This window comes from Ambystoma mexicanum, chromosome 1q (genome assembly GCF_040938575.1).
Source record: "Ambystoma mexicanum isolate Mex_15411 chromosome 1q, UKY_AmexF1_1, whole genome shotgun sequence".
Taxonomy (NCBI): Eukaryota; Metazoa; Chordata; class Amphibia; order Caudata; family Ambystomatidae; genus Ambystoma; species Ambystoma mexicanum.
Window position 1 is genome coordinate 140216541 of NC_090922.1, and position 14623 is coordinate 140231163.

The 14623-nt window shown below is 44.6% G+C and overlaps 1 protein-coding gene across 1 annotated transcript in view; it reads right to left on the reverse strand.

The window, feature by feature from the left end:
* Nucleotides 1–14291, reverse strand: part of MEAK7 (MTOR associated protein, eak-7 homolog) — a 1198349-nt gene extending 1184058 nt beyond the window's left edge. The window contains exon 1 of the mRNA XM_069636239.1: nt 14185–14291. The gene's annotated coding sequence lies outside the window, so the exon portion shown is untranslated. The remainder of the gene's footprint in view (nt 1–14184) is intronic.
* Between the last annotated feature and the right edge of the window lie 332 nt (nt 14292–14623).

A 14623-nucleotide genomic window follows, 5' to 3' on the forward strand; every position in this document is an offset into this window, starting at 1 on the left:
TCACTGATGCTATTACTCTTAGCCAATCACCAAAGGTCCCCTTGTAACAATTCCAATGTAACAACTGTTAGGGACAACCCAAGTGTACCACCTGACCCGTCCTCATCTACTAACATTTATCCCCATAGGGGTTCTATACTAACCCTACCACTCGGGGAACCAACCCGAAGTGGCAATAGGTTTTGTGATGATTTTCCCAGGTGACGCAAGTAGCGCGTCATACTGCTGTAAAAAGGGCCTGCGAGCCCCACTAAACGTCGAGAGCCACTCTGGATGCATACGGTCTGAGCATATCCCTGCCGTTACTCTAATAAATAGAAGTAGTTACCTTGCTCCTTGTGTGTGTGTCATACTCCTTTTGGGACACGGGAGCAGTTGGGGCCTCCCCAGCCCCAGAGGTTCGCCGGCGGCTCTGCCAGCCCCCGGGAGTTCACCCCGACATACTGATATCAGATGGCCGTAGGAGAGCCTCCAAGACAGGTCAAAGTGGTCATACCGGAGTCTAGCAAAATCCCTGTACAGTCTAAAGTCTTTGACCGACAAACCATTGAAAATGCAAAGGAAGTGAATCCCATATCACGAAAGAGCAAAATGAATTGTGAAGTGGCAAGAGTGAACCTGATGAAGGGATGCCAATAAAGAGGGGCAAAGTCTAAAGTTCCAAGAAACGGTGTGTTGACGAAAGAGAACCCAACAGAGGGATGTCCACAGTGAACTGCTTAAAAAGACACTAACATTTGTGAATGCCAAGGAGAAAATATTTTTGCAAAAGCCAGAGTGAACCCGATGGAGGGAGGCAAATGTTCAAGAAACGGTCTGAGCCCGGAAAGGGGGATCCAGGGGTGAAAAGCCATCAACCCAATGACACGTGAATGCAATCGAGGAGTCATTTTGAATATAAGCCAGAGTGAACTCAATGGGAGGGAGGCTGATATTCCAGAGGGGTATGTGCCCGGAAGAGGGGTACCCAGGGGTGAAGAATCATCACCTCAAGTGCAATCCAAAAGGAACTTTTTGTTTTTTATGTTGAACCTATCAGGCCACACGAAGCAAGAAAGCTAACCTCATAAGGTCCTGATATCGATAAGAACTATTTGTGGATCTGAGCCCAGAAGAGGGGAAACCAGGGGTGAAAAGGCATCACCCAACGTACAAGTTGAAAGGAACATTTTGTTTGTTATTTTGGAGGTTATCAGCTCCTCCGAGGCAATAGACTTTTTGTAGAACAGACACTTAACCACTGAAGGTCCTGATAGCTGAAGCTGGGGCGGTTGTCTCGTGCTGAGAAATCTCAACAGTGTGCTGTGCTCAGGAATCCCACCTTGTACCTTGCTCAAAACGTGGGGAAGGGAGAACCCCGGCTACCACATTCTGACTTATCATTTGTGAACACTTCTTTCTTGTGAACCTTATCCCCCGCTCTTTTTGTATTTAGTTGTAAAGACTGGCAATATTAAGGCCTTTTTATTTGACAAGACGCCACTAGGACTGACTTATTTTTCATTTGATGGCCGTAGCTTGCTCCCATCTTAGTTTTATGTTTAGATTAGGCATTTTTCCAACCTGCATATTCAGTTTAATAAACACCCTTGAACTGTGATCACTTCTGTCTGTCTATTCTTCATACCATGCCTCCCTTACACTCTGCAATCAGGAAATGTGACTTAGCTCTTAAACAATCTTGAATAGCACTTTTGGACTCATTATATGTTCTTTTGAAGGACAAGTACTTTATGGAACGATCATGTTCCAAGTGAGCATTCCCAACTAGCCAACCCATAACTTTAGGTTAATTCCGTGAAAAATGTTGATCCTCAATTTGCCCCCATTGACTAGAAGAATGTTTTACCCTGGATACGAGGAAAAATCAGCAAGTTTACATTGCAAGCCAATGAGGGTCAAATCAAAAGAACAACAAGTCATCACCGAAGGCCAACCAATTTAATTTTAAGAGCCCAAACCTTACTGGGAAGGAATTCATGGAGGCCCAAAAGGAGTCTATATCCGTGATGTAGATGTTCAAAAGCACTGGGGCCAAGACATGTCCTTATCAGACACATACTTGTCTTAACCCCACTGAAGTGTTGATCTCACTCTATAAAGACCCTTCCCGTGATATCCGGACCTGGACAAAGGGGTTGTCATGAATAAGTGAGATTAATTTGATCAGGGCGGGCGGGCAAACCTCCCCCATCATTAGCAATTTTCACCACAGCCTGTGTCTAATGACTCTATGAAAGGCACTGGACAAGTCCACAGATGCCATACAGACAAGTCCCTATGGAGCCATTAGAGACAGATGCACAAACATGTGCCAATATGGTGCCATTCAGGGAGGTGCCAGCCAGTTTCCAGAAGCCCACTTGATAATGGACCAACTGTACAGGTTATCCATCCATTTTTTTTTTAAACTTCTTTTAATTTGCTTTTTATGCAATAAACCAAAACGTCCACCACAGGGCCACATGGCCCGTACACCCGCTTCCCATCCCACCCACAACCCCGGGCAGTGCATTCAGTGAGCTACAATTGAGGGCATATATATATATATATATATATATATATACAGACGATAACAAGCATTTGTTTCAACAATGGATCGTTCATAGGTGGGAAAACCAGCAAAGCAAAATATCATAGTTCAGACATATCCATTAGTTAGTACCCCGATAGGTCTGCCGGTTGAATTCTGTTTAAGGGGTGTCGATGTCTTCCATACTCCTAGACATGTACGATCTGAGGGGGGGCCAATAGTCTAGGGGTCTGCCACTGGCTGGTAGTGATTTTGCATACGCTACTTCCCTCCGCTCACACATATTCATGCAATTTAGCCAAGCCTGGAAACTAAGTGCTTTACATTTACCCCATGCTCTAGCGATAAGTCACCACTGGCCACCATCCATGTTTAAAGTTCTTTCAAGATCAAGTTCGTAAAGATCTTGCTAGTGGCGTCCAAAAGGGCGATCTGTGAGTAGCTGGCAGGGTTCAACCGATCCCCGTTTTTTGAAAATGGGAATGAAGTAAAATAAGCACTAGGTAGATGGCAATATTCCTGTAATCAGAATTTCTCAAAAAAGATGGAATAGAGTATTGCCCCGTAGGTCAGGATCATGTTTTAAAGTAACAGGGGTCAATTGATCAGGGCCAGAGGAATATTTCCATTATGGATTAACTCTTTGACACAATCTATCTTTTCTGCTTCTATTCTAATTTAAAACATTGTTTATTGTGTCTGGAAAGAAATGACGCCTATATCAATCTATCTTCTTAGTTTTATTTTAAGCATAACTCGGGGTATTATATTTTACTATGAAAGGTTATGTCTGTCTCTGGGTCATTACTAATTTAGTTTAGATTTACATTCACTCTTCTTTGTGTTCAATGTATCGTTTTGTTTCTCTGCATATATTGTTATAGAGGTAAATTTGAACTTACTTAAATCTTTAATCCACACTTAGGACCATATTCTTAGTGTAGTACATGGGTCTGCAACCTGTGGCTCTCCAGATGTTTTGGACTAAGACTGATTCCTCACCATTACATATGCTGCTCATGGGAATTGTAATCCAAAACACCTGATGAGGCAAAGATTTCAGACCTGTGGTGTAGGACAACATGCCTACATTTCCCGTTTGGCATGACTGTCCAAACATTGCTCACCATCACATTGAATTATGTTTATGTTTATTTAATTTTTATAGCGCTTATAACTTGGTTCTCTGTACTTCAAATATGTGGTGCTACCTTAGCACCTAAAGCACTGCCAATGTCGCCATTTTTACTCTCAATGTGGCACATGTTTTATCTATCTAATGAATTTCCTTTTAATTGATCAATCACCATTAATTACTACTTTAATGATGGCTTTATGCTTGATAATAGATATCCTCTCTCATCTCCGTTTACTGCCAAGTTTATTGGTTGGCATTACAGAAAATCAACTGCTCATATTAGTCAGTTGTACTCCAAATCTTCTCTTTTTATCGGAATACGCATAACCTGATAACATAATCATTAATGATCTCCTAAACAGCGTTCATCAAGTACTAATATTTCAAATGAGGAACTTTCTCACTTTAATGGCTTGACCTACAATATTTTCTCAACAGAAACATTATTATCCAGCACTGCAGGGAGTGGTGGGGTTAGAGAGGGGGTATGGGGAGGCGGTGGTGGGAGTTCCCTTTTTGGCAAGTATGTGAAGTTTAAGCCAAGCTCGGAAGAGATTTCCCTTCGGGATGGCTTTGATTATAATGTGGCAACAGGTTCCAATTGAGTGGGTGAGTAGGGAGAAGGAGTGCAAGAGGGGCATGGAACAGTGCAGTTCAGTGTAGCGTTGTGGAGGAACGTGGTGGTGAGTAGACAGAGATGAAGAGCCAACCAGGTACTGATAAGGAAGACCATTGATAGCTTTATAGATTAGAAGGAACTTTAAAAGGGAACGGTTGTGCATGGAGAGACATCCAGCATGGAATTGGTAGGTAGAAGCTGGGAAGGATCTGGGTAGGTTGTAAAGAGTGTAGGTAGTGAAGTTAAGGTCTTTGTCTAGAGTGAGGAAGGGGTAGAGAAGAAGGTGAAGGAACTGACATGAGCAGTCGTTGAATTTTCAGAGCATGAGGTTGGAGAGTTGTGATTTTATAGAGTGGTGAGTTAAAAATGACTGAATTTTACGAATGTTGTAATATTAGTAGCAGAGGAGGTGTTAGTGATGAATTGTTGCAGTGGCAGGTCACTATCAAAGAGGACCCGAAGATTGTCAGCCTTCAGTAAAGAGGAAGAAGTTCAGGCGAGAAGTAGATATGACATAGCAGGGGAGGGATGCTGTTGGAAGTTGGCAGAAAGATGACTACTATTTTTGAAGAGTTCAGCAGGAGGCAGTGAAGAGTCATGTAGTATAGATTGCAATTAGATAGTTGATAATTAGTTCTGATATGGCTCGGTCGAAGGAGGGCAAGGAGAACTGTATTTCGGGTCCATCAGCAAAGAGGTGATAGTGAAAGCCAAAGGGAAAGTTAAGTCTTCATAGGGCAGAGGTACATAGGGTGACGAGAAGAGGTGAAGCACAGAAAATACTCAATTTGTCTGAAAGAAAATGATTGAATGATGCATTTGACCGATTTCGGTTAGTACCATTCGATCACTGCCGAAAATGCAGAGCAGGGTTTGCCCCTTTCTCCCCATGTTTGGTATTTTTGGCATTGGGGTTGCGGTGCTCTCCCCCGCTTCCTCAACATCGTAAGTGGGGGACCCAAAAAGAAAATCCAAAAAAGGACGAAAAAAGGACCCTGCAGCGTCAGATCCAACCTGCTTTAGAGGGACGGAACTGATGCCATAGGGTACAGGAGAGGAGGCGGCGGGCGACTGAGAAAAGGTAAGTAGGGGGTTTTGGGGCTACTGGCAGTTCCGGGGGACAGGTTTTTCTTTTTACCGAAGTAAAAAAGTATTTGCAGTCGAAATTGACTATGTTCAATTTTGCCGCGATTGTTTTTACCTCAGTAAAACAACCAAAATCCGTGAAGCACTAATACTTTGGGGATGCCTACAGGGAAACAGGTGTGGTCCAAGGTTTGGGAGTTCAGGAAGATTTTAATAGCGGGACCTTCCAGTTGGGAGGCCCTAGAGCAGATTTGTGAAACACATTGTCAGGGAGGTTGGAGAAGATATATGTGGGTAACAAGGTCTAGAAGGGAAAAGAGGTCCAAAAGGATGGGTGGAAAAAGAGAGCTTGGAGTGATGAGCATCAGAGAGAAAGTTGGTGAGATGCATAAGTGCAATCTCATGAAGTATTTTCAGTGAAATCCAGATTGAACTGCATCTTCAAGAACATTATCCTCAAAATATTTTGATGAATCCCAGGGTACTGTCACTGCTTACATGGCGGTAGCTCCTTTCCATGAGGCCAGGGAGGTGAGGATGCTACCCGATAGACCCCCTGGGTGTGGTACTCAGTGGGTGAATCTCATGGGGAGGGAAGTCCTCTATGGGATGGGTGACAATCAACTTGGGAGAACGCAGTATGCCCCACCTATCTGCCCCCTCATTCCCTTAACTCCTTAATTGCCAAGGAAGAGCCATCTCGTCCTTGACATCACCTCACCTCCGTATTTCCAAGGACGAGATAACTCGTCCTTTTAGGCACTTTGTTTTGTGCGATCCCTGCAAAGCCGGGATCGCACATAACTTAAATCCAACCCCTGGGCTTTGTGAGGGGGAGGTCCCTCCTCACGGCCCGGGGGTTGGATTACCTTGAGTTTCACCTTGGCGTGCATAATGCACGCCGACATGAAACTGAAAGTAAATTAACTGCGGCAGCCATTTTGGGCTGCTGCAGTGAAGCGAGAAGGTGAGTGCCCTTCTCCCTCTCCCTCGATCTCCGGCTTTTTTGAGCCGATGAGATCGAGGGAGGTGTCGATGGAAAAGGGAGACTCTCCCCTTTCCAACAACACCTCTTTTTGAAGCATTGCTGGGCGTGGATCGGGCCACCAGGGGTCCGTTTGTGACGTGAGGGGGAGAGGGGACTGCTTACTATGTAAGCAGCCCTCTCCCCCCGGCTCCCAAAGCATGGGGCCACACCTCTCTGAGACACCTGGGGGCAGACGGGTGATCATCTGCCCCCAGGGAATAGGGTCCAATAAATAAATAAACAAATGTAACAGAGATATGGGTGGGGGGCCATTAGCCACCAGGTATTTATTTTCCATGAAAGGGGGGTGGCCCTCTCCCCCCACCCTAAGTGGATGGGGGCACCCCTTGTTGCCCTCCCTGGGGGCAGATTTCTGCCCCTATCTGCCACCAGGGAGGACTACATGACGTGCCGCCCCATCCATTTGGGGGTAGACTAGACCACCAGGTGAATTTCCAATGAAATGGTGGTGACCCTCTCCCCCCACCCCAAGTGGATGGGGGCACCTTATGCAGCCCTCCCTGGAGGCAGATTTCTGTCCCTAGGAAGGGGCATCTGACCCCAGGGAGGGCTGCATCAGATCCCCCCATCCATTCAGGGTGGGGGGAGAAGGTCACCACAAAATGTGGGACAGGCCCCCCCAATGGATGGGGCAGTAGGTTTTGGGCACCCTGGGGGCAGATTGGCACACTAATGTCAGGAAAACATTGCACGCACTCGAAAACGTCAGTTAATCATTTTGTTCTCTTTCCGATACTCCACAGTGCATTAGTCTCTCGCCACGTCCAACCACTATGAGCTTTCAAGATTCTGACTTGTGCTTCTCTATCAGCACGGAGAATCCTCTCCTCCATATCGCAGAATTATACTGGGACTCCGTCGCTTACACTGGTAATGATGAGAACGTGAATCCGCCACCTCCACACATTAGGTCCATTACTCTAAGGTCCTTGCAACCTCCGCACACGATGTCTATTACTCTGAGGTCCTCGTATTATGCTCACTTGCAACATCGTCGGGCTCACCATGGAATGCAGATGATGAAAAAAATTCTTTCTTCGCCAACCCCTACACCAGCACACTGACATCATCATTGTGACCTTGGACGCGGTGGGGGAGAAAAACTCCAGGATCCAACTGACACACGGTTAGGCCGCCATCCCTCACACGGCTCTGACTCCGAAGTCATCCGCTCCACTGCGGCATCTCAACAAAAGCGCTCTGCCACCCCGCAGCGCCATGTAAGCATGTCCAGCACATCACAGCATTTCATAAAAAATTACATTTATATAGTAAAAACTCATCATACGTGATGTCACACTACATGGGAAACAAGAGGGGTTATGGTTGGCTTAACGGGAACATCTAAGTATGCTTTCTATACAGGAAAGGGTTACGATTGGGTCTCTATAGTCAGGTGGACAAACTATGCCCAACCCTAGTGCAAGTCATCTTCAACAATTAATTGACACACAGCTCATCATTGGCTATCAAACTATAAGGCTCTTCATCATATGGCCTTCTACAATTGGTTGGCACGCTCGTGTCCTTCTGGAACATTCGACTCACTAGCAGCATGTAAGCTAGCACCCCAGGTGTTATTGGGTGGACTTGACCATGTCTCCCCATCCAATTAGCCCAACATACATAATCACTCAGGCCTTCTATCATGCAGATTGTCTTTGAACTTGCCTTGCAAAGTATCCTTGCTCCTGAGAATATATGGGAGTGTGAGCATGTGCTTATCTCAAGTCTAGAGCTGCATGCCCAATTTCTATTTCCATCCATAGCCCATGTGACAGGAGAACGCAATTCGGCCCCTTTTCTCACATTTAATTGTATTAAATTAATAAAACTTGGCACTCATGGTGTTCTAACCAGTTCTTGGCCGCTCCAGCCTTTGACACCAGGCCAGACAGCCTTCTCGGTCTTTCCACGATTTCCAGCTGCTTTCTTGCTGCAACACACAGCTCTCGATCCTTCTTTCTCTGTGGCTCTAAGCTTACTAAAATTGTGACGCAGATGTCCAGATTCTGTATAATGGCGGCATCGCCTTCAGTCTATTCACTACGTATAGTTAGCTTATATGATTACTTAGTCTACTTGTGTTGCTGCATCTGTAGAGTTATTAAACTGCTTGCTTTTCATGCAGTGCTCTTCACGTGTGCAAATTTTATTCCGCATATGAAAGTTTACTCAATTCTTTACTTCGTCATCAGATTCTATAAGGCCTATACATTCTCTTCTCCAGCCAGTCTCAACGCGTCACGCTCATCTCTTGTGACATCACCAACTTCTCTTTTTCTCATCTTCATATTCCTCTAAAACCGCACTGTAATATGCCAGAGGTTTGTACCCTAATGTAGTTCTCTGTGTAAGCACTGCTGTCATAACTGTCCCATTGGTGTGTGAAAATAAGAAAAACTTCCCAGCATAATTGGGGATGCCAAAAACAGGAGCTGTGTAAATTGCTTTTTTCAACTCCTCAAATCCTTCCTCCATTTCTTCAGTCCATTCTATTGTCTCTTTATTCACCTATGTTTTGTTTTCTTTAATGCCTGCAAAAGGGGTCGTGTGTACAAAATATAGTCAAATACCCAGGCTCTAACATAATTGTATAGCCCCAAAAATGGTTGCATCTGTTTCACCGTGTGCAGTTTTGTGGTTTTCATAATCGCCTCAGCCCTTTCAGGTGTCCCCTTCGTCCCCTCATGTGAAATCAACTGCCCTATGCATAGAACTTCTTCTTGAAAATACTGCAGTATCTCTTTGTCTACCTTGCATCCCTTCTCTGCTAGAATAGTCATCAACTGAATCGAGTTCTATCTGCACCCCTCTTCTGTAGTGCTACAAATTAAAATGTCATCTACGCAGTGTAGCACAGCACTTTTCAAATCAATATTGCCTAAGTCCATCTGTAGGACTCTGTTAAAGATAGATGGAGACTCACAGAACCCTTGAGGCAGTCTGGTGTGTTTCAGGCGAGTCTGGCGAACTGTAAATTAAGTCAAGTCTTGTGAGTCTTTGTGCAATGGGATTGAAAAAAACACATTTTATGAATCAATCACCATGAAATATCACTCTTCCACTGGGATACTGCATAGTATTGTTGCTGGGTTAGGAACTAAAGGAAACTCTGCCTCTGCAATCTGGTTAATCGGTCTCATGTCCTGTATGAATCTCCACAACCCTCCCTTTGATTTTTCACAAGATACACCACAGTGTTGCACAATGATTCTAACCGCACCAGAATACCTTGCTTCATTAGTGCTGAGATAGTCTTGAATAAACCCTCATCCGCCTCTTGAGACATTGGGTACGGTTTGCTCGAGGTAAAATTGCCCCTGGCTTCAGCTTTATTTTGATTTCCTCGATTCCCTTTAATAGGCCTATCTCATAAGGGCCTGTAGTCCATAGGACACTTGGCACCATCTCCAAGTCTTCGTCAAAAAATGCTGGACGCTGCCGCATTATCACCATTCGCTGAGTGATTTCCCTTTTCTCTATTCGAATCCAATATGTAATGCTCACAAAGAACACTACTTCATCGTCTGTTGGATCGTCTCTAAACATATCATCATCAGTAACATCAGTCAGCTTGCACCCTTCTTCAATAGCTATCACTATTCTCCATGGTCTATCCTCATCATCCGTTCCTCCAAGCATCTCCATTTCCCTTCGTTCTATGGCTGCTTCTAACTCATCAGGTATCCTCATAGTCCTTCCCACTAAGCCAGGTAGTCATGTCAACAGAATGCTGACCCCATATAGAAAAACTTTTGGCTCTATTGAAACGCCTCGCAGAGCCACTTGCCCTGTGAATGCCAATATAAATTTGCCCACATTCTTATAGTGTATCCCAGAAGTGGAACACACTGTCCCTTCATCAGTAAAAGAAATTGTCATATTAGGTTGTGTCATTAAATCACTTCCCCAAATGTTAACTTGTGTCTGTCTTGAATACAATAATGGAACAGGCATGCCACACTCTCCTATAGAGACTGGTAATTTGTCAGTAAAAGAAACTCAACTCATAGCTCCAGAGGACCCTTGAGCATTCATGACAATTCCCAACATTGGATATTTTCCATTTCGTATACATGGATGAGTAGCCTGTGTCTACTAGAAAAGAAAAAGATTTTCCTCCTATCGTCACATCAATCCTTGGTTCCTCTTCAGGGTCTGGTGTCACTGATAGTACTGAACACATCAAGTCGCCCTGTGAGCTGTCCTATTGTGGATACATGCATAACCCTGTAACTGTAAAAGGATTTCCTCCTACCAAAGTGACACCCCCTATTCTAGGTGTCAGTAATTGTCCCGTGTTTGCATACTGTTGTGTCTGCATAGGGGCATGCTGCGACTGCCCTTGTGGTGGATTCATTTGCGCTTGTTGCGGTTGCTGTGCCTGTTGCACTGTCTGATCTTGGGCAAACGCTTCCATAGTTTGTGCACTATATGGTGGAGTATAAGCTGTCCCCCCTCTTGAGAATCGGCCATTCTGTACATACTCTTGGCTTCCACACAGGCGTGAAATGTGCCCTGTCATCCCACAAGTCCAACATACAGGCAGAGCCCGTCTGACTAGTTCCCCTTGGTTGAATCCCCCTTGCACATTCTGATTCACATCCTGTGCATTTTGAAACTCACCTTGATTTTTTGGGAAACCACCCCTTCCTCTATAGCCCGTGCCTCTGCATTGTGGCATGAACTAGTTCCCTCCTTGGACCAATCGGGCGCTGATTATTTGCCTGAGATGTACCCACTACTTGCTGTATTCCCAACCCTTCTCCACTTGTCAATACCGCCCCTTCTATGGCATATTTTGACAATGTTTTCTGTACCAATTTGGCTTCCTAAATTTTCCTCACCTCGTCTTTCTTCTTATTTTTCTCCTGCAATAGCCGACAGTGATGCACTATTTTTTTTATTTTTATTTTGGTTGGCTGAAAGAATTCACCTTTCAAAAAGTCATAACATACAACAAGTGCTCAAACAATTTCATCATACATTATATCATTCGGATTGATTATAACAAAAGAATTTTGGTTATGAGAATGGCCATTAAAATAAAAGCAAAGACTTAAAAACTTAAAAATTTGATCAAATAAATTCCATCTTTGTAAAAAGACTGCTCACAGATTGCATTGTAATCACATGTTTTTCAATGATGGCGAAAGAAGCATTTCAAGAAATTGTACCGAGGCAATTTTAACCGACACTCTATTAGTAGAAAAAAGAGCATGCCATATCTCATTTGGCGTATAAGTACAGGACAAAACCAAAAGGTTACTGAAAAACAAGGTCCGCTCTGTCTTTAGGGCAACACACTCTACCACCAAATGTTGCAACGTTTCTGTGAGCCCCGGTTCTTTACAGAAACGACAGGAGATCATTTCCTTTGAAATTATGCCTCTCCTAACACGTATTTCATTCGTAGGCCACATAGCCGACAGTGATGCACTATTGTCAACTGTATCTCAGCCGACGGCTTCGCTTCCATTTCCACTTGCTTCTTCATTTGTCTCTGTACTTGCTCTGGTAACCCATGACATAAACGGTCTATACATTCTCTTCTCCAGCCGTTCTCTACGCGTCACGCTCATCTCTTGTGACATCACCAACTTCTCTTTTTCTCATCTTCATATTTGTTCGGGGATCTCCTCCAAGAGATTGTCATCTCTACGAGGATACATCAGATAGGGTTTTCTTTGTGGATACCTCTTCTCAAAGTCTCTTTGTGAAATCGTCAATATCACTGTTGTCATGCATGGCGCAACTTCTGGTTTCCAGCATAGACTTCCTGCAGAGCCATCCGGCTGCTCCTCTACAAAGTGGTGTAGGAACGCAGTTTGTTAGCTCATGGAGGGGCGGTTAGTTCTCTACGGTGGAAGCCTAGATGTTCATTTGTAGCAGGAATGGATTTCTAGATGGTTTGGAGTGTATAGTTTGTGGTGCTGCCTACTGTAGAAAGTTAGTTACGCCTGGTTGGGTGCTCCTATCTCTGGGTGAGGAACCAAATTCAGTATTGGAGGTGGTGTGAGAGTTGGTTGGATGATGCTCATTGTTTGTATTTTATATGGTGAATGGAAGGAGGTGGGTTATATCTTGTCCTGGCACCTGTATGCATGTTCAAGGTGAGCGGTGATGTCGGTGTGGAATTTCAGTGTGGAACCCTGTGTGTCTGAGAAGAATGTTGTGTGCTTAGAGTTCTAATCCAGGCAGTTGACAAAGATGTTGCCTGGGCGGTGGGAGCAAGTGGTCTCTCCATAGGATCTTCCTAGCTCCTTGATTACTATGCTGATGAAACCTGATGTGACCTGATGAGTAATAAACTACATGAACTATCCTACAGAGCAAGTGTATCCTTTTAACCTAAGTTACAATGTTTGATTGGAAAATAGGCCACACGGCAGACAGAGACAAGGATGCATGGAAAACAACCAGGGAGAGCCCATAGAAATCTAGAACTGGCATGGTCTGGGCTGGGGACAGTTACTGCCCATGCTATTTGAACTGTTGTTAATGAGATGGTCAGCTGACTTGATGATCATTGCCTGCGCATTAAACAACTTGGTGCAATGGACTTGGCTGGAAATCATAAAGCTGATTAAGAGTTGTGAATTATGAGTAGGTTGTGTTGGGGCAGATGGATTGTGTGGACACATTTGCTACCAATGAGGGTTTGGAGGTGCGAAAAGAAGCCAGCAGTTATTAACAAAGCTAGGAAGTAAATAAACTGGGAAGTGTCCAGGGTTTTGCAGGCTTCTGGTATAGGAGTAGTGGAACACAATAAGATTTGAGAAAACCATAGTTCTTTAGGCAAGGTGGATGGAGTACAATGGTCTTTTTTTGGGGAAAGAAGTATCAGTTGGACTTGATGCAGCAGACAGCTTTATGAAGGGTGGTGTATTTTTCGAGAGGAGGGTAGGTGTTAGCAGGACCCCATATGGAAAGGGCCCTGTGGTCTTCCGGAGAAGGGAACGGTGGGCATAGAAGTGTACAAATTGTTAAAGTTGAAGTTTTAAAAGTTACAAAAAAGGATGGGCGAGTTTGATAAAAACAAACAGAAAAGACCAATAGTACTTGGCCCTAGAGCAGGCAGGTATGAATGAGACAAGAAAGGAGAGCAAGAGAGAACAGAATTAAAGGCAAAAGGAGGAGAGACAATGCTGGAGGGAGAGGAACAGCCGTGAAGGCAATTAAAAACTAGGTGCAAGGAAAGGGGTGGCATAAAGGAAAAAGAGAGAGGGAGTAGGCACAACATTGAAGGGGATTAAAAAGAGGAACATGCATGGTTTTTATTGTAAAAGCCGACCTGCCTTTAATAAAGCGTTGGCCTTTCATTAACGGAAGTGGGGTCAGAGAATTTGATGTGAGCCAATCTCCCACATTGGTTAGCTAGTATTGAGGGACCAAGAATGATAGTTTGTGACGTGGACCTGCATGATACGTGCGGCCAATAAGGCATTCGAATGTAAACTTCCAGTTTGCCATTACACTGTTGCGTGGCGTGCCCCCTCCACACAACACTGAACGCATGTCAATGCTACCGGGGAAGCCATCAGGACTGTTATGCACAGAATAACATGTTTTAATCATCATACACACCACAAGCTCCCTGCATCTTTTTTTTCGGGGAAATAACCCCAGAATCTAGGCACAAGGCTTGGGCGCTTATTTTTACATCTGTGGTTGTAAAGCAAAACATCCGAAAAATATAACGCTCTAAGGCATTCATTTGAATTTAAGTGTAACTTCTTCAGTCAAATAATACTTACGTCTCTCAAAGGTGTCCTTCTGTCACACAGCCATGTTGGCGTTCGTGAACGGGATGTCTGTGCTTCGCTTGGAAGCAGAGAGCCGGCTAAAAGACCGATAACAACATTTTGAAAAATCATCGAATACATTATAAAGTAAAATGCATATTCAGGGCCCCACTCTGCCCTGTGCGACGTATCACGAGGGAGCGGCAGCCTGCGGCTGGTGAGGTCACGTGCACAGTCCTCCTGTGTGTATTCAGTATTTCCCTAAGGGCGGGCGCGGGCTCCTCGACTGATTGCTCACCTGGATCCCTGCGCCTTTAAGGCATTGCCATATATGGTAAGACTCGAGCCTGGCCGTGACTCATCAGCCCCCGAGCCGCACGCTGTGTCCTCATGCAGGAAGTGGAGTTGTGTAATGGAAGTGCAAACCTCTGCACATTTTCTCCTGCTTGCA